This window comes from Malaclemys terrapin, chromosome 1, assembly GCF_027887155.1.
Source record: "Malaclemys terrapin pileata isolate rMalTer1 chromosome 1, rMalTer1.hap1, whole genome shotgun sequence".
NCBI classification, from domain to species: domain Eukaryota; kingdom Metazoa; phylum Chordata; order Testudines; family Emydidae; genus Malaclemys; species Malaclemys terrapin.
Genome location: NC_071505.1, coordinates 240,082,075 through 240,105,384, shown reverse-complemented (window position 1 = coordinate 240,105,384; position 23,310 = coordinate 240,082,075). Strand labels below are relative to the sequence as shown.

Below are 23,310 nucleotides of genomic sequence, written 5' to 3'. Positions count from 1 at the left end.
CTGGAAGTCCCAGAAGAGGCTAAGGACTGAATAGGCCAGAGAGAAGCCTGAGGCCATGTCTACACTAGTGAACTTACAGTGGCACAGCTGTACTGATGCAGATGCGCCACTGTAAAATCGCTTGTATAGCCGCTCTATGCCAATGGAAGAGAGTTCTCCCGTCGACATAACAAAACCGGCTCAATGGTAGCTTGTTGGCAGGAGAAGCTCTCCCAGCGACATAGCGCTGTGCACACAAGCACTTGTGCCGGCCAAACTTATCTCTCTCAGGGGGAGTGTTTTTTCACACTTCTGAGTGACATAAGTTTTGCCGACATAAGTGGTAGCGTAGACATCGCCTGAACTACCCTATAATAACATGGAGAGTTAGTCCTTCCAAAGGAGAGTTGAAGCATAATAATGTCAGCACTTAGATGACCCACTGACATTGAATTTCATTCCTCTATTGCTGTGAATAGGTTCAGGGAAAGATGAGTTTAAACTTTTGCTGCTGTTATAGGGTCCAATCCTGTGAGGTGCTAAACAGCCCAAATCCTTCAATGGCAAATTCCAGGTGAAATCAACAGAAGTTGGAGCACAGCATGGACTTTGCCAGCCCCAAAGGCCAGCTCTGACTACAGTGCTGGTGTTTGCAATGCAGGGTTTCTTAGTCCTGGTCTGTACTTAACATTTAAATCAACCTGGCTACATCACTCAGGAGTGTCAAAAATTCAATCCCCCCTGAGCGCCATAGCTTAGCCGACCTCACCCGATGTATAATTCTTCCTTCGATGTAGCTATCAGAGGCGTAGCGAGCGCCCTCCATGCCCTCCGACCGGAGGGGGCCCCGCAAGGAAGGGGGCCCCTAGAAGTGGCAAAATAAATACCGCATTCCAGTTTCTGCATTATAAGGGGCCCCGCCCGGACATATGTTCGGAGGGAGCCACCGTTCGGAGGGGGCCACGTTCTTTGTTGCTACGGCCCTGGTAGCTACCACCACTTGGGGAGGTGGATTACTTCCATCAATGGAAAAACCCCTCTGTCAATGCAGGAAGCATTTACACTACGTTGCAGCTGCAGCTGTGTTGCTGTAGCACCTGTAGTGTAGACATGCCCTTCCGTTAAAAGGTGCAAAGACAATAAAAATCAGATATCCTCAGGGTTCCGACAAGATTAGCAGGAGCCCCACATTAATTAACCACATACAAAGAAAATGGAACTCATGGTTAATTTGTACATTTTTTGGCTGATACTATTTGGCCAAATCCTGCATTTAAACAGTTGCCTTTTCAACCACACCCATATGGGATAGAACCAAAGGAGTTACTTTAAACTTCAGCTGCTCTATGGTGATGAAAGACCCCACTGAACTTGCTTTGTAACATGAATCTGAATTTACTAAGGTTGGAGCTGAGCCCTTCGCCTTTTTTTCTGATTAGATCTACCCATTCATCAACATCAGTAACCTGGGAGATCAGGACTACCTTTTGTGTTTGAACTCCAAAGGGTTGCATATTTCACTCTAAACAAAAACAACAGCGACAGCACCCCATTACACGCTGAGATTTGATGCTATCTTTGCAACCGTTTTCGTGCAATGTATGAGAGACTGGCAGGTTAAAAGGCTGCAAAACCAATACAGCAGAGAGGGCAAATGCTGACCTAGTTTTTTCCATGAAGATTCTTCAGGCAGGAAACCTTCTCTCCCCATCCCATCGGGTACATTATAGTAAGTTACAGTGCCTGAGCCTGGTCACAGGTATAAATCTACTGTACACAGTGGGAGGGGGTTTTGCCTACAAATATATGTAGCCTCTTTTTGCCTCGGGAAGGGAACGTTCCTTCATGTTGTTTTCACAACATTGAAGTCCACACACTTGGTGACATTGCCACCTGGTTGTGCAGTATGCAAAATTTAGTATTGCAGGACTTGATTCCTCATGAAGGAACTCCAGTTTTATGCTGGTTCAACTCCATTGAAACCAGTGGAGTTATGCCAGTGTAGAACTGGTGTAATGCAATGATGAATCAGTCCTCAGAATCTGAGTAACTGCACGGTTTAATTTTCCAAGGGCAAGATTTTAATTTCTTGTTTACTTATGTTGCTTATTTTCTGCACAACTCGGAAAAAATAGCAAGGGCCAGAGCCACACCGGGTGTAAATCAGCATAACTTCATTGCCTTACTTGGAGCCACACCAGCTGACACCAAATGAGGATCCGTCCCAGCAAGTGGAAAGAATTCTTCACATTTCCTCCTCGTTCTGTTGTTTTTCTTTGTGTTTCCAGCAATACTGCTCCCCTTAATCCTCTTCATTTATTTAGTATTTGTTTCTGGTAACACCCATAATGCATTCATGTGTTTTCAAAACATAAAACAAGGAAAGAGTCCCTGTCACAAAAAACTGTTAAGCTGGAGCACATATTTATAATTTTGAAAGTCCATAATTATTTTTAAATAGCTAATTAACAGTATCACGGCATATCCAAAACTATCATTTCAATATAATTGCATTTGTGTGTTGCCAAGGTTATCGGAAATTAAAATTTTAAGGATGTGGATATTTAACTACATACAATATTCTAGAACTCTGCAAACAGATGGCTTTAAATCACAAAGCTGACAAGACTGTAGTATTCCATTCACTGTAGGTCAGATTTGTGGTACAAATTCTTGACAATAGGTTTATCGTTGACTGGCGTATACAGTGTTATTTGTTTCAGTTATTGATTACTACTACAGTAACATCTCTTGGCACTTAAATCCATCCATGAAAAAACATGGCAGATGTGTACAGGCACTCTATGTTAGGAGGAAGATGTGCTGCCCAAATACAAAATAACTGTTCCTCACTGTTAACCTCAGCCCAAATTCTGCCCTCAGAAATGATATGCAAGTACTATTGACTTAGGCCTGAACTTACAGTGAGCTCTGTGCAGGAAGACCCATGTGTCTGTAAGGATCTTATTGCGTGACTGAGCTGTTAAATGGGGGTGAGGATGAGGGGTGCTGGACATGTAAGCACAGGCAAAGCAGAACCCTGATCAATTAACTCCATTTTGTTTTAAAGTTGCACAGAGTCTCTTTTCATTTAATAGAGAGCAGTAAGGTGTTAAAAATTTGCATATTTAAAAGATATGTTTTTTTCTGATTTTGGATGAGGCTTTTTCTCCTGGATGCTATCACATTAGATTACATTAGAAATGTCACATTACTTCACTTCGTGCTTGATGTGACATGATTAACTAAACGTGATGAGATGCAGTTTGAAGCAATGTGACACACAGAGTCACAGTTGTTAATAAGAAAAAATAGAAAAGTTATTGCAGTGCTACGGTTGTGTATTGATAGTTTTCCATGTATCTTTGCAAGGATACTGCCAAAGCTAGCATCCATTAAAAATAAATACGTAACACTTTGTGATGGGACATACTTACCCTTCGGGGTTCAGGAAGGGATTCCTTCTAGGCTACCACCACCTCACTAAGCTGTCTCCAGAGAAGAAATTCCAGTACCTATCTTTCCATTACCAAGGCTCTTTCAGGACCAGCAGGAGTTAAAGAAGTGACAGAGATTAAAGGAATGGCATTTATTTCACTGATGGGCCTTTTGAACTTGCCAGTTGTGGCTATGTAACTTGCAGACCTTGCCAGGTGAGGCTGAAGAGGAAAGGCAGCAAATCAGTGATGTGATACTAGAGGAAAGCTCTCAAGTGGAATGTTTTGAGCTATTTGTTCAATAATTGCTGATGTTAAGACTATAATGAAACAGTGGGCCTGGGACTTAGTGCATAGAAGGCCATTGTGGGTCCTATGGTTTTTATTATTAATGTGATGGTCTGCAAAGGTCACATGAGCTCCATGAATGATGGTTACATTTTGGTAATTTTTGGGTGGGGCTTTGTTGGATGGTGATTCTCTAAAGCAGAGACAAAGGAAGTGAAAGGGACATGTAAAGGTAACTGGGAGGGGAGGGGATGGAAGGAAGACAGGTACAAAGGAAGATGTGGACAGGTGGAGTGAAGTTGATGTGAAGAGACCCTGAGGGAGGAGGTGAAGGAGTTGAGAGCAAAAAGCCTATTGGCACAAGGCAGAGAATATCCAGAGTAAAACCTGTAAAAACTATCCAGATGTGATGACTTCATCAGCATCCAAAGATCCCTGTGCAGGTGCTTGTCTTTGCTCTTGCTGGCTCTGTTTCTCGGTGACCTTTCACAGCAGTTTCTTTTTTTCCCCTGACCTCACATGGCTGAGGGGGGAAAGGTGGGGTTGCTTAGGCCCTGCGGCCTCCATGCCTTATAACAGTGGTTTTCAACCTTTTTTCATTCGAGGACCCCCACAAAGTTTCAAATGGAGGTGTGGACCCCCTTGGAAGCCTTAGACATAGTCTGAGGATTCCCAGGGGTCCATGGACCACAGGTTGAAAACTTCTGCCTTTATTAGATTAGTTTGTAAACAGCCTAAAATAAACACAGTGCTCCAAGAACAGGAGACCTTGTTCTCTATCAAACAAAGAGTCTGGTGCACCTGTGTGCCAGGGAAGCCTGGGCATGCTTACATGTATGTGGTTATGTTAGACCCGCAGTAGAGGTCTCCCTACCGGATGGGGAGCAGGCAGATACTGGACACAGTGTTGGTATATAATACTCTAAATGCTCTTTATTGATTACAAAACAAACCTTACTCATTCCACATTCACATCCAAAACATACTATACCAGAGTCCAAAGGTCAGAATGGTCCCAATGGCCAGTCGAGATTCCTTCCAATCATAAGATCATATGATGCGGGGAGCCGGCAAAAAACACATCTATATTCACACAGGGCTCTGGATCAATAAATGACTCCAATTTGCAGAAATCATAGGCAACCATTTATAGCCCATTCCATCGTGTTTACTAGGCCTTCTACCCACACAGTTCAGAAGAGAAAATCCTGGGCGGGCTGCCTTGATCCAAGGTGTGTCATTTCCTCCAATTCATATACAATTTGATATCAGTCCAGCTGCTGTTGTTTCCTTTTCTGCTGATTCCCTGTATTTTTCTCGGAACATAACAAGATTGTTTTTGCACAAATAGTTGTAATAGTTCTTGACCTTAAGTTCTTGCTTTGGTTGCCAACTTGCAACACATGTGTCAAGCATGTGCCATTCATACCAGGCCTCAATGATCTATAACATATTACATGGATATATGAATCACTATATATATATATGAAGTGTTAAATCATCAAAATCTTCCTCAGGACAGAAATTCTGAACTTTTCACAAGCTCTAACTGTAGTGTATGTATAAGCTTGTGAAAAGTTCAGAATTTCTGTCTTGAGGAAGATTTTGATGATTTAACACTTCGTTTTGTTTCAAAATCAGGATGAAAAGTCAAAACATCTACATTTTGATTTGAAAAATGTCAGATGAAACACTTCAACCTTTTTTATCAAAATGTTTCATTTTGGTCTCGTTCGATACTGAATTGTGTCCGCCTGAGCTGCCACGGTGTGTCTCAGCAATTATAGTTGAGGTGCCTCATGACCTCATTCTCCTCTATGGGCCAGAGAACAAACTACTTCTTACATCATGCACCACACCATGGCCTCCCAAGAGGCCCTGAAGCAGTTCAGCCAGAAGGGAGGCCACAGTGCATCCCCTACAGATGTACTCCAGGGAAGGAGTCTGTCCCAGAATGGGGGATTGGTATGAGGCACCTGAACTATGACTCAGATGAGACATTATAGCAGCTCAGGCTGAGACAGATTAATGTCAAACAGACACAAAATGACATGCTCAGGTTTGGTTTGGCACAGTTTTCCATCAGAAAGTGCTTGTTTGACAGAATCAACACATTCTAGGGGAATATGTCAATTCTAAGGCTGGGTCTACACTACCCGCCTGAATTGGCGGGTAGAAATCAACCTCTCGGGGATCGATTTATCACGTCCTGTAGGGACGCGACAATCGATCCCCGAATCGACGCTCTTACTCCACCAGCGGAGGTGGGAGTAAGCGCCGTCGATGGGAAGCCGCAGAGGTCGATTTTGCCACCGTCCCTACAGCGGGGTAAGTCGGCTGCGATACGTCGAATTCAGCTACGCTATTCGCGTAGCTGAATTTGCATATCTTAAATCGACCCCCCTCCCGTAGTGTAGATGTAGCCTAAGTAAATGCTTCATACAAACCAGGCAGTGAGGCTTTTTCTGACTATTCCTGTTTGGAACATTAAAATATAACAATGCAGATTTTTCTGTGAAACAGAAATTCTGGGTCCTGCACAGTTCTAGTAGGTAAGGTAGGAAAATCTACAGGAATCTTGGAATGCTTCAAAGAGTGCCTAGCTTGTGATGAAAGCCCATTCTTTTCAAGATCCAGGTCAAAGTTTCATTGCTTAGTTCCCCCCCCCCCCCCCCCAACCCCTGGCCACTCAAAGTAGAGGTATCAATTTAAAGAGAATTTTGGTAGGTTATATTTTTGGACTGTCACATGGACACTGTCAGGTTTAACAATGTTCTTGAGTAAAGAATCACAGAGGCCAAAAGTCTTGAGTCAGACATTTGCCATTTAAAAATTTCTTCTGATTTTTTGATAGATACATCCAAATACTAGTCCTGATGGGATGCTGAATAGGCTTTGATTACAACTGTTGAAGTACCAGGCAACTTGACAAGCACAGCTAAGTCATTCATGGGTCACAGTTTAGTCATTCATGGGTCATAAAATGTCAATAGCCTTATTTAAACGAATGGTAAAAGTGGCTGGGTATCTGTGTGGGAGGATTAGACCATATTCATAATGAAACACTCTGGCCATGTTTATACGTACAGCACTGCAGTTGCGTGGCTGCAGCACATCTGATGAACACGCGCTATGCCAATGGAAGAGAGCATTCCTGTAGGCATAATAAAACCACCTCAGCGAGCAGCAGAAGCTGTGTCATCAGGAGAAGCTCTCCTGCAGAGATAGCACTGTGCACATGAGCACTTACGTTGGTGTAACTTATGTTGCTCAAGGGGATGATTTATTCACACACACACACCCCGAGCAACATAAATTATGCTGACGTAGGCTGTAGTGTAGACAGCCTCTGGTACACCCATTGTGGGGGTGAAGAGGGGTGGGAAGGGAGATTAGAGGTGGGAGAAGGGTGGCAAATAGCAATTTCTTATTCCTCTGGAATCCTTGGCTGACAGGTGCTAAATATGTGTCAAGTTTGATAAGGGTTTTGTTTAACTCCCAACTCACACATGAAACAATATGGTTCCAAGATTTCAACTCAAATATAAATAGTATTTGCTATGCACTTCTCCTAGGAGACACCATGAAAAAAAGAGCATAGACAGGGCAGCAAATAAATAAATATAATAAAACCATTGAGTTAAGAAATGGAGCAGAATAAAATGCAAATATGGAGAGACTCAGACTGATCTACACTCATAGACTCATAGACTTTAAGGTCACAAGGGACCATTATGATCATCTAGTCTGACCTCCTGCCCAATGCAGGCCACAGAATCTCACCCACCCACCGCTGTAACAAACCCCTAACCTATGTCTGAGTTATTGAAGTCCTCAAATCGTGGTTTAAAGAAACTCAAAAGTTATAACAGCATAGCAACACACTCTAAACGACATAGCTATGCCAAAAAACAAAACAAAACAAAACAGGTATCCGTCACTATGCTCACACAAGAGTGCTTTTATCAGAATAGCTAGCATCATTCAGAGAGGGGGTGTTCCTCCACCAGCAGAAAACCTCTTTCTGTGGGTGCACATTGCACCTACATTGGGGGCTACGCCAGCCTAGCTAGTATAGACTCTGTCGTGTAGACATTGCCTGAGACAAGGAGAAGAAATGTGAAGAGAAATGTAGTGTGTAGGCAGCACTTACGGACCAACCACTTGTGCCAGTCTGGCTTTGGGAAGATGCATCTTTCTGTAATATGTAGATAAGTCTTCCCTGTTGAGAGAAAAACTGCCTGTTTTTTCCTTCTTAATAATGAAAAAGAAATCTAAACATGCCTTACCTTAAAGGACAGGCCACATGTACACCCTGGCCAACGTTATCCATGCCAGTTCTGGCATACCATTTCTATGCTGCTACTCCTGGTGGCCTTTGGCCCTCCCTGGTCCTGCCTTTCGCATTTTCCTGCCTCCCAGCACCCCACTATCCAACCTTATCTTCCCCTGCTTCTCACTCTGCCTCATTCCCTCAGCCTTCTGGTGCACTGGATGTGCCTCACCTTTTCCCATCCGTCCCCTCACCCAGTCTTCCCACTGCTTGTATACTTCACCCTTCTTCAAATCGCCATAGTTGCGCAACAGCTGATCCCTCCCCATGTCTCCACGATGTCGCTCCTTCCAAAAAGCCACTGGCATTCTACTCAGCTACTTACCCTGCATCTGCAGCTACCATGCCCCAGCTGTCCTTCTATGTTCAGCAAACTAGTATGAGTTTCAACATACTGCCTCTTAAACAAAACAAAACACCCAAATAAGCGCTTGTAGACAATTCTGCTTGCATGGTTAATGCCCCTCCGCTCCTCATTAGGCAGGTTCGGGGTTTTGGTGCAGTGCACATGTTTCTGGTTGCCATCTCTGTTCAAGACTCCTGTGTAATGAAGCCACTGATTGTGAAATCCTTGAACTCCAGTTAAACACTATTCTGTCTCTTTGCAGCTGAAATTGCCTGCATCCTAATATATAAAAACTTGGAGTGTAGTTTAACTCACTCCCTATGATACAGAGACAGCAGTGTTCAGGACTGGAGTGATGGCACATCTGAATGAGCAATGTAAGGTGCTACAGGTTTTGCTAGTATCTACTGTGAACTGACAGTTTGCAGCTAGAATTGGGGAACTGGGTATTCTGCGATTTTTTTTGTCTGAGGAATTGGCCAACAAAATTCCCCTCTTGGTACAGAATTGTGCTCCAGAATCTAAGCGTTCATTGATAAAAATGTAAAAAACTAAAAACAAGCAAAAACTTGGCCAGATTCGAGGCTTCTTTTGCAGTATCTTAGTCATGGAAATCGGCTATAATGCTGCCCTAAAAGGGGCAGCTGAGGAATCCTCAGGTAATATAGAGCCTTTAGAAGGCTTCATAACACCTACTCTGTTTGATTTCTTGTAGGGGATGTGTTGGGGGTGGATTGGAGCATGCCTGGGTGGGTCCAATGCAGTCATAGATTACAGCAATCCTCAGACTGGAAGAGCGGAAATGGGGCTTAGTCACCATACCCTCTACCCGCCCTGCGTGAGCTGAGCAGAGGGTGAGCGTGGCGCATATGAGAATCTGGCGCTGTGTTTCTAGCCCAGGTTGCAAAGAAAAGCTTGAATACATGAACAAAGCATCACCAATGCAGCAATATGTGCCTGAGTTTGCAGACAGCATGGAAACAATAGTTCTAAGAGGCATGGACTGTATCATTTTGATATTGTCAAAAACAAAAATCAGGACCCTTTTTTATGGCTCTTTTTTTAAAAAAAGGAATGTGAAATACTCACGTGCGCAGCACTCTCTCTCTCTCGCTCCTTTCTTTTATCTGCTCAGCCTCAGTCAAAAAAGCTTCCCCTGGAGCAACAGAGCAGAACAAAGACAGGCTAAGCTCTGCCTCATCTTTCTGAGCCCCTCCGTCCCTCACTTCCTCCTCTCTATATTGCTGATTGTAGAGCGAAGGGGAGCAAAGGACAGAGAGGCACCATCAGGTCCCCATTCTGCCCCTCCTTTATGAGAGACCAGAGCAGGGTTTTGTACTGACTAGCTGGGGTCATTTACTCATGGGTCTGCTGCTGCAAAGCTGTTTCCTGACAAGCTCTGATTTTGAATAGTGCTGGCATAAAGCACACTCCCGATGTGCTGAGAGTGAAAGAAAGGCACAAAATACTTTATATCGGGGTAGCCACACATCAGAGACAAACATTTCACAGTTAGAAAGTTATCAAAAGTTTTGTTTGATGAAATGAAAAACGAGGTCACTTCAGCCCCGTCCCTGCTCCCCGAGATGTTCTTAGGAAACTGGGACAACCAAAGAAAATGGGACATCTGGGGCACTACCTCTGTAACCTAGGAATGACAAATTAAATGTGAACACTAAATGTTTCACTGCTAGTCACTTTGGCAGAAACATCTAGCTAATTTGCATATCTGAACAAATAGAGAACCCTACTTTACTGAGTAGCTAAAACTGAATAATGCAACCTTTTTTTTTTTTTTAAAGTTATCTGAGGCTGTCACAGAATGTGCAACAGTGTGCTGCAGAATCCAGAAGTTTTGCCATAGAGTTTAGGTTCATCTTGTAATGAAGTACACAGGATGGACCTTTGCTGTAACATACGAAACATAGTAATCAGAACAAGTTAGGGCTTTTACAGTCAACAAATGGTCTCACGACTGAAGCACGTGCTGAAATAAGCAATGCACTCATCAAATGAACTTGGAACATGACTGTATTTTTCTTTTGGTGATTACTGTGCAGATAATACACCTGTCTACCCATGTGTCGAAAACCTATAAAAATGAAAACATGTGCATTAATAAAATGCTGGTGATTAGTCTTGTTGACCTCATGACTTCTGTAATCCCATGCTGAAACTCCTACTGTTTACACAACACTAAATCCTACGCAATGAAGCTCAGTCAGAAAATTGCTCCCTAACCTGGGCAGATGTTCTTGTTTTCAGGAAATTGGATCTTCATTCCTGCAGGAACAAGTACTGTAACAAAAAAAGAAGGAGACTCAAATGACTGATCCTAAAGTTGGGGAGAATATTATTTGTTATTTGTATTGCACTAGTGCTTAGGATCCCAATCATGAACTAGACCCCATTGTTCTAGTCCCTGTACAAACAAAACAAACAGATGGCTCCTCTGCCGAAGCGCTTACAATCGAAGTATAAGGTGAGCAAAAACAGCCAAATGCAGCAAATTGACAGGGGAGCACAAGGTAACAAAGGAATCATGAACAGCATGATAAGCACTGCATTCCAGCAGACTGTTTGTAAGTGTAACTAAGCTGCCTCTGGTGGGACACAATTGAGAGCATCAATTCAGGACAAATTCTTAGAGCAGGGCAGTTACAACTCAAGGCTGGGTTTCCTTTACTATTAAGGCACACCAGACCAGCCAGAGAGGACATCGGTCTCAACCCACTGGCTAACCAGAAGTCATACAAGCAATTGCCTCAGACACTCCAGTTTTCCAGTATCACCACCAGCGCCACTCCTTATGGGGATGGATGGTTATGAAAACCAATACCCCAGTAAAAGAAAAAAGGTTCTCTTGATCCCAAAGGACCAAGCCCCAGACCCAGGTCAATATACCAGTCAGAGCTTACTCACAAATCACACTGTTGCCAATCCTTTAGAATCTAAAATTTAAAGGTTTATTCATAAAAGAAATATAGGTGAGAGCTAAAATTGGTTAAATGGAATTAATTACATACAGTAATGGCAAAGTTCTTGGTTCAGGCTTGTAGCAGTGATGAAATAAACTGCAGGTTGAAATCCAGTTTCTGGAGTACATCCACAGCTTGGATGGGTCATTCAGTCCTTTGTTCAGAGCTTCAGTATGTAGCAAAGTTCCTTCAGAGGTAAGACGCAGGATCAAAGACAAAATGGAGAGGTTTCTAGGGCCTTTTATAGCCTCTGCCATGTGGAAGGACCCCTTTGTTCTTACTGTGAAAATCACAGCAGCCAGCTGGAGTCTGGAGTTACCTGGGCAAGTCACATGTCCATGCATGACTCAGTTCTTTACAGGTAGAGCGGCCATTGCTCACATGCTACCTTGAACATTCCCAGGGAGGCTTCTCATATGTGGATTGGAGTCTCCCAAGGCCCATCGTCAGTTAAGTGTCTCTTGATTGGGCACTTAATCTGAAAATCCCTTTCTCAAGAAGCTGACCAAATGCTTCACTAATTCTACTTAGAATCACACACATTGAGATAAAAGTACATAGCCCAGTGTTTCTCAAACTGGGGTCACTGCTTGTGTAGGGAAAGCCCCTGGTGGGACGGGCTGGTTTGTTTACCTGCCCCGTCCGCAGGTCTGGCCGATCGCGGCTTCCACTGGCCACGGTTCGCCGCTGCAGGCCAATGGGGGCTGCTGGAAGCAGCAGCCAGTAAGTCCCTCGGCCCGCGCCGCTTCCAGCAGCCCCCATTGGCCTGGAGCAGCGAACCGTGGCCAGTTGGAGCCGCAATCGGACCTGTGGACGGGGCAACTAAACAAACCGGCCCAGCCCACCAGGGGCTTTCCCTATACAAGCGGCAACCCCAGTTTGAGAAACACTGACATAGCCAATATTCATAACTTCAAATACAAAAATGATACATGCCTACAGATAGCATAATCATAACCAGAAAATCATAATCTTTTCATAGACACCTCACTTGACAACTTTTGTACAATATTTGCTACAAATATATAACAGTGGTTGCAACAATGGTCTATACGGTCACAGTTCATGTCAATAACGTCACAGTAAGTATTGCAGTAAAGGCATTTTAAGGAAAAATTTGAAAGAGGAGAATATGGTGGCTTTGTGGATACTTAACGGGGAGTTCCTCCCATGTAAAAGGTGGGTGGCATAGGAGAAAGCACAAAGGTACTTGTTGAAAAGTTTGACAAATGGGCAATCCAGGACTGGCTTTAGAGGTGGAGCAGAGGTGGGAGTTGATATCTTGCTAGTGTATAAGAAATGATGGGTAGGCTGGAAATAGGCCATGAAGGGCTTAAAAGTGAAGAGAAGCAACCTGTGTTCAATGTGGGGTAGAAGCAGGGGCTGTTGTTGGGGGAGATGTGATTGAAGCAGGAAAGCAATTTTCGCAGTAGTGTTTTAAATTGATATAAGTGGGGCAGCCTGGCTCCATGAAGTGGAATCTCTCTACCAAATTATTCATTTAACTTTTTCTTAGAGTCAAGTTTCTTTTTAATTGGAATGAGGAACACATTGCTCTTTGGCAAGGCTGGGAAAAAATTAATTCTCTAATCAAAAGATAAATTCAAGGAAGTAATTTGGAAGATTCAGGCATCAGATCCAAGTACAATTGAAATAATTTCTCTATTTTACTTACCATGGTTTTATTGTGCTGAAACTACCATTAACTGAAGTAATTAGAAAAGGGGGAGGAAGGAATTGCCTATTGCAATTTAATTTCCACATAGGTGCTGAACACTCAGTGTCCATATTTCAATGTACTGCCATTGGCAGACTACAGTCAGAGAGAAGCCTCTGGCTTCTCCAAGAGCAAAATGGCTCTCTGGTGGGCCCTAGTATATACACGGATGCTGTGTCTAGACTAATGACAGCCTATAGAGCACATACACGGCATACACCCCTACCACATGTATAAATAGCAGTGTCGATGGTGAGTCACTGCTTAAACCAGAACTTCGGCCCTACAAAGCTCTCTAGATCTCTGTACACCCTCCCACCACTACTCTGCTATTTTTCACAGTGTAGCATCCCGCGGCCTCTCTTCTGACAGAGCCTTTCCCCGCTGCAGGGAAAGGCTCTGGAAGTGGGAAAAGGCTCTGGCATTGGGAAGACAGTGGAGAAAGGCTCTCACAGCTCCCCATTGCTGGAGCTTTTTCCACTGGCTCCCCACTGCCAGAACCTTTCCCTGTGGCATGTAGCTGCACACTACAGTGTGGACACAGCTTGCTTTTCACTGCAGCGCATAGCTACACATACCATACATGCCATTGCCAGTGGAGACAGGGCCAATGGGTATGTCTACATGGCTATGTAAGCCCAAACTCAGGTTTGAGCCCAACCACCACATCTGTCTACACACAATTCTGTCTGACTCGGGCTGGAGCCCACAGTGTGGGTGGGTTCAAGATTGGGTCCTGCTGGGACTCAGGACCAAACTCCCTGGTTTTGAAGTGTGGATGTAGCTCAGGCCCTGGGCCCCCCAGGCTCAGGCCCTGGGCCCCCCAGACCAATGCTATCCTACAATCCCATAGGCTCTGTTCTTTGTCATTTCTGTCCCAAGTGTAACCAATCAGTTTCCAGGAAATAGAAGCATCCCCCACCCCATTGTTCACATACAGCAGCTTGGCATTTAACCCTTCCATTTTGTTCTGACTGCTGAGGTGCAAACCCAGTGAACCTTCTCCTGCCTCTGACCAGAAGTCTTTTGCCAAGCGCACCACTTCCTGGTCGTGGGAGCACAGCCAGAATTGGGTGAATCTGTGGTATGAGGCAAGCAAAAAGTTCAGTTTTAGTAAGATTACCAGGAATGACCACACTTGCCAGGAACTAGTGGAGAAGCTGGCAGAACAGGGGATTCACCAGACCAGAGCAGGGAGTGGATTAAACAGCTCAAAACTGACTACCGGAAAACCGGTAGTAAGAATTTATCAAGCCTGAGTTTAATAAGTTTATGGAGGGGATGGTATGATGAGATTGTCCACAATGGCAAGCGGGCCATCTGCGACTGCAAATATCTCCAATGGCCAGAGATGGGACACTAGATGGGGAGGGCTCTGAACTACTACAGTGAATTGTTTCGCAGCTGTGTGACCAGTGGGTCTGGCTGACCTGCTCAGGATCTAACTGATCACCATAGAGTCTCTGTAACTTGAAGTTTAAGTCATGATTTGAGGACTTCAGTAACTCAGCCAGATGTTATGGATCTATTACAGGAATGGGTGGGTGAGGTTCTGGAGCCTGTGATGTGCAGTCAGACTAGATGATCATGATGATCCCTTATGACCTTAAAGTCTATAAGAACAGCACTTTGGGCACCTCACTTGTCATCCTGCTCCTTTTTGAGGTGTTTGACCAGCTGGTGGGTACTGTGCTGAGCACAGAGCAAACTGCTTCACGAGGGCCTAGTCAGCCAAGAAAGCAACCTTCTGATGCTCAGACTAGAACAAAACTGGAGGGGAGCCAACAGGTGCCGGATCAGGCTACCAAAGTGACACTGGTCCTGAAACTGGTCCCTGAGGAGGCTTTGCTACCAGAGCAGCTGCAGCACTTCCTGGGTCCATGCTCAGAGGCACTTTTTGATGACCCCCCCTTGAGGAGGAACCTGCTCCAGAAGGAATGGAAAAGACAGAATGCACTCCACAGCCTGGTAAGTTTCTGGCTTCATGTTTGTTTTTATTAGTACAGAATGGGAGTGATTGTCAGGCTATGCACCAATGCAAAAGTTATTACAAGCTGTGGGCAGCTGTGGCTATCCACTAATGGCAGATTGCATGCCAGCACCTCGGCATCTTCCCCTCTTATGCCTCTGGAATTCAAAATGGAGACTGGGAATCACACTGTGAAACAAGCATGTAAAAATGAAGCTTTATTAGAAACTTGCACTTTCTTGCTAAGACTCATAGACTCATAGACTTTAAGGTCAGAAGGGACCATTATGATCATCTGGTCTGACCCCCTGCATGCTGCAGGCCATAAAACCGTCCCTACCCCTTCCCTGGACTCTGCTGTTGAAGTCCCCAATCCTGTTTTTAGTGACTTCAATCGGCAGAGACCCTCCTGCTAGAGATCCCTGCCCCATGCTGCGGAGAAAGGCGAAAAACCTCCAGAGGCTCAGCCAATCTGCCCTGGAGGAAAATTCCTTCCCGACCCCAAATGTGGCGATCAGTAAGACCCCGAGCATATAGGCAAGAGTCTCCAGCCCGACCCCGTTAGCCATTATACTATTTACCCACCATTGCTTGGCTTTCCTTGACTACTATGTTTTACCATTAAACCATTCCCTCCATAAACTTATCTAACTTTATCTTAAAACCAGACAGGTCCGTCGCCCCCACCGTTTCCCTCGGTAGGCCGTTCCAATATTTCACCCCTCTGACGGTCAGAAACCTTCGTCTAATTTCAAGTCTGAACTTCCCCACGGCCAGTTTGTATCCATTCGTTCTGGTATCCATGTTAGTACTAAGCTGGAATAATTCTTCTCCCTCCCTTGTATTAATCCCTCTAATATATTTAAAGATAGCAATCATATCCCCTCTCAGCCTTCGCTTTGTCAGACTAAACAACCCAAGCTCCTCTAGTCTCCTTTCGTACGACAGCTTTTCCATTCCTCTGATCATCCTAGTGGCCCTTCTCTGCACCCGTTCCAGTTTGAGTTCATCTTTTTTAAACATGGGAGACCAGAACTGCACACAGTACTCCAAATGAGGTCTCACCAGCGCCTTGTACAACGGAAGCAGGACCTCCTTATCCCTACTAGATATACCTCGCCTAATGCATCCCAAGACTGTGACAATGCGGTTCTGGCGGAACCCAACTGAGAGTGCCAACTCAGGACAAATTGCTCAAATAGGGCAGTTACAGCCCAAGGCTGGGGTTTTTTCCACCTCTAAGGCAAACCAAACCAGCCAGACTAAGAGGACTTCAGTCTCACCCCACTGGCTAACTGCAAGTCTCACAAGCAATCTCCTTAGATACTCCAGTTTCCCAGTATTACCACCAGTACCACTCGTTATGGGGACAAAGGGTTATGAAAACCAATACCCCAGTAAAAGAAAAAGGTTCTCCTGATCCCAAAGGACCAAGCCCCAGACCCAGGTCAATATACAAATCAGATCTTACCCACAAATCACGCTGTTGCCAATCCTTTAGAATCTAAAATCTAAAGGTTTATTCATAAAAGGAAAAAGATAGAGATGAGAGTTAGAATTGGTTAAATGGAATCAATTACATACAGTAATGGCAAAGTTCTTGGTTCAGGCTTGTAGCAGTGATAGAATAAACTGCAGGTTCAAATCAAGTCTCTGGAATACATCCCCCGCTGGGATGGGTCCTCAGTCCTTTGTTCAGAGCTTCAGTTTGTAGCAAAGTTCCTCCAGAGGTAAGAAGCAGGATTGAAGACCAGATGGAGATCAGGCATCAGCCTTATATAGTCTTTTCCAGGTGTAAGATCACCTCTTTGTTCTTACTGTGGAAAATTACAGCAACATGGAGTCTGGAGTCACATGGGCCAGTCCCTGCATACTTTGCTGAGGTACAAGGCGTATCTGCCTTCTCTCAATGGGTCCATTGTATAGCTGATGGTCCTTAATGGGCCATCAAGCAGGCTAGGCAGAGCTAATCTCAGCTTGTCTGGGATGTCACCCAGAAGCATAGCATAAGTTTGCCATACAGACAGTATAGAGCCAATATTCATAACTTCAACTACAAAACTGATACACACATATAGACAGCATAATCATAACCAGTAAACCATAACCTTGTCCTAGACACCCCATTTGACCCCCTTTATACAAGATTTGGGTGCCACTACAGGACCTTGGTTGCAACAATGATCTATATGGTCCCAGTTTATGTCAATAACGTCACAAAGACAGCATTGGCTTTTTTCACCGCCACGTCACATTGTCGACTCATAGTCATCCTGCGGTCTACAAGAACCCCTAGGTCCTTCTCCTCTTCCGTAACTTCTAACCAATGCGTCCCCATCTTGTAACTAAAATTGTTATTAGTCATCCCCAAATGCATCACCTTACACTTTTCACTATTAAATTTCATCTTATTTCTGATACTCCAATTCACAAGCTCATTCAAGTCTCCCTGCAGGATATCCCTGTCCTCCTCCGAATTTACAATGCCTCCCACCTTTGTATCATCCGCAAATTTTATCAGCCCACTCCTGCAATCGGTTCCGAGGTCAGTTATAAATAGATTAAATAAAATGGGTCCCAAAACCGAACCTTGAGGCACTCCACTAGTAACCTCCCTCCAACCTGACAGTTCACCCTTTAATACAACCCGCTGCATTCTCCCCAGTAACCAATTCCTTATCCACTTCTGGATTTTCATATCGATCCCCATGTTTTTCAGTTTAACCAATAATTCCTCATGGGGTACAGTATCAAACGCTTTACTGAAATCCAGGTATATTAGGTCCACCGCATTTCCCTTATCTAATAAATCCGTTACTTTCTCAAAGAAGGAGATCAGATTCGTTTGGCACGATCTGCCCTTCGTAAAACCATGTTGTAATTTATCGCAATTGCCACTACCCTCCAGGTCCTCCACTAGTTTCTCTTTCAGAATTTTCTCTAACACCTTGCACACTACAGATGTTAAACTAACAGGCCTGTAGTTACCCGGATCACTTTTTTTCCCTTTCTTGAAAATAGGAACCACATTAGCTATTCTCCAGTCTAACGGGACCACCCCCGAGTTTACAGATTCATTAAATATTATCGCTAACGGGCCTGCTATTTCCCGCGCCAATTCCTTCAATATTCTCGGATGTAGATCGTCCGGTCCTCCCGACTTAGCCCCATTAAGGCGTTCAAGTTTTGTTTCTACCTCGGATATGGTAATCCCCCATCCCGAGTGCCCCTCTATAGTGGTGCTAGTATCCCTAATACCTTCATTGGCCTCATTAAACACCGATGCAAAATATTCATTAAGATATTGCGCCATGCCTAGATTGTCTTTAATCTCCTCTCCGGCAATAGACTTCAGCGGTCCCACTTCTTCTTTCTTTGCTTTCTTCCTATTTATGTGGCTGTAAAACCTCTTACTATTGCTTTTAATTCCCCTCGCTAGGTCCAACTCTACACGGCCTTTGGCCTTTCTCACTCTATCTCTACATTCTCTGACTTCACTTAGGTACATTTCCTTACTGATCCCTCCCCTCTTCCACTCTTTAAACGCTTTCTGTTTTTTCCTAATCGCCCCTTTGAGTCGGTCGCTCATCCAGCTCGGTCTAAATCTCTTGCTTAGTAATCTTTTTCCCTTTTTTGGAATACAGGCCTCCGACAGCTCATGCATCTTTAACTTAAAGTAATCCCAGGCTTCTTCTGCTTTTAAATCCATTAATACATTTGCCCAATCCACTTCCCTTACCAGTCCCCTTAGTTTGTTAAAATTGGCCTTTTTAAAATTATAAACCCTAGTCTTTGATTTAATTCTGTTACTCCTTCCATGTATTTTAAACCCAATTAGCTCATGATCACTGGAGCCCAAATTGTCCCCTACTACCACTTCCTCAACAAGGTCCTCACTACTTGCTAGAATCAAATCTAAAATGGCCTCCCCCCTCGTCGGTTCAGTTACCACTTGATGGAGGAATTGATCAGCAAGCACTTCTAGGAACATCTGAGCCCTGTTATTGCTACTAGCGTTTGTTCCCCAATCTATATCCGGGAAGTTAAAGTCCCCCATAATTATACAGTTTCTGTTAGTAATTACTTCTCTAAACACATTAAATAGTTCCTTATCCATATCCTGGGTCGATCCCGGCGGTCTATAGCACACTCCAAGCACTATCCCCGGAGAGGCTCTAGTAGTCCTATTACCCAGTATGAGTATTGCCCAGACAGACTCTGTGTTATCTAATCCATCCACTATTATTTCTTTACAGTTTATTTCACTATTGACATACAAGGCCACCCCCCCACCTTTACCCTTGTTCCGGTCTTTCCTAAACAGCGCATACCCCTCCATACCTCTGTTCCAGTCGTGACTGCCATTCCACCACGTTTCCGTTATTCCTACGATATCCGGTTTCAGTTCCTGGACCAAGAGCTCCAATTCCTCCATTTTATTACCTAGGCTTCTGGCATTGGTGTATAAACACCCTAATGTATGTCGTTTAGCCCGTCTCCCATTAGCAGCACTATATGTTGCGGGCCTCCTTGTGTCCGTCCCCCCTGTCCTTCCTATGTCCAATCTCATCTCCCCGGCTATGTCTCCTCTCCTTTTACTCACCTTTTCCATACTGGAATCTGGCGTGGAGATTAACTGTGCATCTCCCAACCGTCTCCCCAAACTTCCTAGTTTAAAGCTCTTTTGATTAGATGAGCCAGCCTCCCTCCCAGAAGTCTATTTCCTTCCCTACTCAGGTGAAGCCCATCCCGCGAGAACAGGTGTCTGTCCCCGAAAGCCTCCCAGTGGCCATACATCCCAAAGCCCTCCTTATAGCACCACTCCCTTAGCCAACTATTTATTCTCACAATCCTATCAGCCCTTTGCTGCCCTTCCCTCGGAACGGGCAGAATCCCACTAAAGATAATCTGAGCCTCTATCTCCTTGAGCGTCTTCCCCAGCCTGGCATAATCTCCCCTGATCCTCTCTAACGAGAACCTAGCCGTGTCATTCGTTCCCACATGAAGGATTATCAAGGGGTTCTTACCTGCTCCTTTTAGGATCCTTTTCAAGCGCAGGTCCACATCGCGTATCTTTGCGCCCGGGAGACAGCACACCCTTCTGTTCTCTGGGTCCGCCCTGGTCACAGGCCTGTCCAATCTCCTCAGTAAAGAGTCTCCAATCACATACACCTGCCGTCGCCTGGCAACAGTGCGATCTAGTAATCTAGTCTCCGATCCCTCTAGTCCTGACCTGTGCCTGTTCCTATCTTCCCTTATGCTCCCCCTTATGCCTTCCTGAATCCTCCCGGGGCCCAGAATTGGTGCTGTCTCCATCAACTCCTCCCCTCTCTCTCTTGGACTAGCTGCTCTTCTCTTCTTTCTCACCCTTCCACCTTCAGTCGCCACCTGCTGCCCCTCCACCTCGCTATCCAAACACTCGAACCTATTCCTGAGTTCTATTCCCCCCTCACTGGCCCTTCTTTTCCTTGGCCTACTTCTCACAGTCACATGCTTCCACCTCCCATGTTCTCCCCCCTCCATTCCCCTCTCACCGTCCTCTACCTCTGCCTCTACCTCCGCCACAGGGCATTCTCCTTCAGCCCCCCCTTGCCTTTCCTCCATCAGCTGCTCAAACCCCCGCCTAAACTCCACCAGGGTATCTACTTGCATCTACAGCCCCTTAATCTTTTCCTCCAGTAACACTATCAGGCGACACTTCATACACACATACCTTTGTTCCAGGTCTCCTGCTAGGACTATATACATACCACAGCTCCCACATGTCGCCATCTGCATTCTGTCTGCTGCTGCTGCTTGGCTCATGGCTGCTGCGGTCTCTGCCCACGACACCTGGGGGAATGGAGCACAGAACACACCGTGCCCTCCTGCCTCCCCCTGCAAACTCCCTCTCAAACTCCCCTGTTAGCCGCCCTGTTTGCTGCCACTGCTCGCAGCTGTACCGCTGCCTGGCTGGGCGGCCGCTTTTATGGGCCCCTTAATCAGCCAAGCCCCGCCCCCTACTCAGGGCTCGGCGTCCTTCCCAGCACCCAGCCCCTGCCGGCCCCTACAAACAAACACACAAGAACAACAAGGACAGATGCAAATACAGGTACCTTCTCCTCCAATGAGAACTCCCTCTCAAACTCCCCTGTTAGCCGCCCTGTTTGCTGCCACTGCTCGCAGGGTGTTAAAAATAAGAACCCAATATTGCCTTTCCTGGTAGTACACCATGCCATACTAATATAATGGTGTAATGAGCTGCCTGTAAACAATGAACTGTCTGGCAGAGGTTGAAATGTAGTCCATACAAGCTAAATGGAGTCCATGGATGTCCAAAGTGCACCTGGAGGTTTGCATGCAGTCCAGAAATGTGCTGGGGTTGGGGGGGGGCGGCAATTTCTTTGCAAGCCTGTATTAGTGTGTGTTTGCATACAGTCATAAAAGGCTGTACCAAAGCTATAGGGAGGCAGTAATCCATGCAGATGCTACTGCAGCATTCTGTTGATTTCCTCCACACATTTTGCCCCAATCCCAGACGCTCAGAGCTGCAAAATTTTCCTGTAGTGGAAACTTCTGATGGGTAGTCACATTTTGGGAAAAGGTGTATTTTCCAGGACCACCTCAGAAGCTGACCATCCCACTGCAGAGGTATACTGTTCAGTCACCATAAATTTGACTACTCCAGTGGTATACGTGGCTGGCTGGCCACTGGAAGTTTGGAATAAAAACCTCTTTGCCTCAGGAACCACAAGAATTGTTGCATCCTCCAAAACGTGGAGTGCCTGAGAGACAGAGAAGGTTTATGTCGTATGCCACAGCCATTCTCTTTTCCCCAAAGCCCAAGGTGGTCTGCAATTTTTAAACAATTGTGATTTTTAACCTACCCTTTTTTGTGTACTCTTCTCACTACAATTAACCTGGTTGTGTCCACGGAGCTTCTAGGAGAGGAAGCATTCCTCTCACAAAAACTGAAGTTCAGTTTTATAGAGTATAATTTTTGTCCTTGAGATTCCACAAGGATTTTTTGTGAATCACTGAGACAATAACCGTCTGTTTTATGTCTGCTTGCAGGCCCCTTGAGTGGCCATTGTACCTCAGCAGCTCAAACATACTCCAACAGAAGACTAAATCTCCATACCATCACAGAGTGGGCCAAGAGGAAGCGGTTCTGTGATGAACTTATGGCTGACGTCCTGCATACAGCCAACAAGCAGGTTCAATACCCAAGAGAAGGATTCATGGCAAGTGGAGAGGCAAAGAGAAAGTCACGAGCAAGCTGCAGAGCTTGAAGACAGATCTGCAGCGCAGGAGCAGATGCTTGCATCGCAGTTCCTGGATCAGGAACGGCTCTTCAGGGAGGAAGACAGATCACAGCAGAAAGACCTAGTTGAATGGCTGCTTTTGCTAATGGCTACAAGAATGGGGGCTCCTGCTGTGCCCGCACCACAGCCTAAGTCCCTGCCACACTGCCATGTGCTGCATACCAGGAATACTTCGGACAGTCCCATGGTTGGGTGGCCCATGCAACCAGGACTTAGCAGCTGGACAGGGCAAATCTACTCCTGGCATACTTCTGCTCCTGTGGTGACCTCCTCCTCACTGCACATATCCACCCCGCCACCACACACACATGAACCTTTCCCTCCTGCAGGTTGCCACACCTCTGCAATGGCAACAAGTCTGTGCCATTTCACAAACAAGGGAAAGGAGAACATGGTAGAGGACATGCAAAATTAGGGGATGTGTGTGATGGCACTGTTCAGTGTTTGATTTATGCACTTTGTTTTATTACTGGTTGTGGTGTTGGTTTACTACTAGGGTCTTAGTGTTCTCGTGGCAGCTGGCCTACCTGGCCATGCACTAATATTTTTGTAATACACATGAAGGCTTTTATTTTATTAAGAAAGGTTATTACCATCTCAATACCGCATCTTATAATGTGTAGTTTGATTATAAAGACAAACACGGTGTAAGGCACAATGGGCAAGTTGTATCCAAAACAATTTCTTGATACACATCAATGTAAATGCACAGTCTTCACTCCCCCCAATCCACACTACACTGTCATGTCATCCAAAATAAATATTTATATTAATACCTTCCCCATTCACTATGTTTAGTGACAGTTTCCCCCTACCCTCCTTTACTGTACAAAAACATTCATAAATGTACCATTATCCTTCTTCCTTGGGCCCATGCATGTCCTTCATATGGGGGCACAGAGCAGCCCTGATTTCTGTTGCCGAGGTGCATCCTGCTCCAGCTGGGATTGGTGCATTTT

At 45.1% G+C, this 23,310-nt stretch overlaps 1 long non-coding RNA gene across 1 annotated transcript in view; it reads left to right on the top strand.

Moving 5' to 3' along the window:
- LOC128830673 (uncharacterized) overlaps nt 1-22,157 on the top strand; it is a 130,396-nt gene extending 108,239 nt beyond the window's left edge. The window contains exon 3 of the long non-coding RNA XR_008443642.1: nt 22,101-22,157. This is a non-coding gene — a long non-coding RNA (uncharacterized LOC128830673). The remainder of the gene's footprint in view (nt 1-22,100) is intronic.
- Nucleotides 22,158-23,310: the final 1,153 nt, after the last annotated feature.